At 41.2% G+C, this 1,482-nt stretch overlaps 1 non-coding gene across 1 annotated transcript; it reads right to left on the bottom strand.

Annotated features, from left to right (window-relative positions):
- Positions 1–516: 516 nt before the first annotated feature.
- On the bottom strand, positions 517–623 carry LOC141616370 (small nucleolar RNA R71). The gene has a single exon (XR_012530722.1). It is a non-coding gene; the product is annotated as a small nucleolar RNA R71 (small nucleolar RNA).
- Between the last annotated feature and the right edge of the window lie 859 nt (positions 624–1,482).

The raw sequence follows: 1,482 nt of genomic DNA, 5'->3' as shown, positions 1-1,482 counted from the left end.
ACCTTGACGAATAATAGGAGACTTGTTAGGAGGAATTTGGGAGGTGTTGGTGAAGTTGTTCAACCCACTAGTGAGTTTGTCAATCCTTTCGCAATAGAAGGAGAAGAGAACCCATTAAACAATACCACACAAAATCCACCTACAATGCCTAAATTCTCGTCACACTCTATACCCACCGAGGAGGATTTACCAAATGGTACTCCTACACCACAACATCTTACCGGAAACTTTATTGCCAAGTCCGCCTTCATCCAACTAGTTGAGAGGAGCCAATTCGGGGGAATGCCTAGTGAGGACCCTCATTCTCATATGGAAACCTTTTGCGATTATTGTGAAGCTATCTCTCAAACGGGCGTGACTCAAGACCAAATAAGATGGGTCTTATTTCCTTTTTCGTTAATCGGCACCGCAAAGCAATGGTTGAAGGGCCTTGATAAGGCCACCCTTGGAATAGATTCTTGGAAGAAGTTAGCTCTAGCTTTCTACAAAAAATTCTACCCACCGGAAAAGACTAACATGCTAAGAGCTCAAATTACGGGTTTTAAGCAAAGGGATGAAGAATCTTTGTATGAAGCTTGGGAGCGGTTCAAAGGTATTTGTCGCTCATGTCCTCACCATGGACTTAGCGAATGGTTTTTAGTGCAACAATTTTGGAATGGTCTATATGAAGATTCAAGGAACATTCTCAATATGGGATCAAATGGAATGTTCACCGAAGTTGATGACAATCAAACATGGAACAAGATTGAGGAAATGGCGGTCCATAATTCACAATATAGTAGGCCTCGCAAGGCTACTAGAGGAGGAAAGTATGAAGTGGACTCCGTTACTCAATTGGGTGCTCAACTTAGTGCTCACATTGACACAATCAACTTGAAGTTTGAACAAGCTATGGCTAGACTTGAGGAAAACTCAAAAACATCAAAGCATCATGTCAATGCCATGACGGCATCCTCATCAATCCCAAGTGGGATATGTGAGAATTGTGGAACCTTGGGTCATGACTCAAGTGAATGTAGGGGAACAACCGAACAAGTTAATGCTTTCCAAGCTTACAAAAGTGGTACCCCTTATTCAAATTTTTACAATGAAAACACCAAGTTCCATCCAAATCTCTCATACAAAAGCCAAAATGTTCAAAACCCTCAAACAACATACACTCCACCACCCATGAGAAATCAAAATCAAAGACCCTTTTACAATCAAAACCAAGGCTACCAAAATCAAAATCCATACAATCACCAAAATGACCAAGGTTTTGATGTCCAAAAAGCGGTCCTCCAAATGCAAAAGAATCAACAAGAATTTTTCACCCAAATGCAAAAAGATAGCCAAGCAAAAGACACCACCATCAACAACATTCTAGCTCACACCAAGATGTTGGAAACACAATTGACTCAACTAGCATCTTCAAGCTCACAAAGACAAAAGGGGCAATTACCACCTCAAAGTAATCCCCCTAGACATGAAACGGTTAGTGCC

This window comes from Silene latifolia, chromosome 11 (assembly GCF_048544455.1).
Source record: "Silene latifolia isolate original U9 population chromosome 11, ASM4854445v1, whole genome shotgun sequence".
NCBI classification, from domain to species: Eukaryota; Viridiplantae; Streptophyta; class Magnoliopsida; order Caryophyllales; family Caryophyllaceae; genus Silene; species Silene latifolia.
Note: the sequence above shows the minus strand (reverse complement) of the source record. Positions and strands in the feature narration are given on the sequence as shown.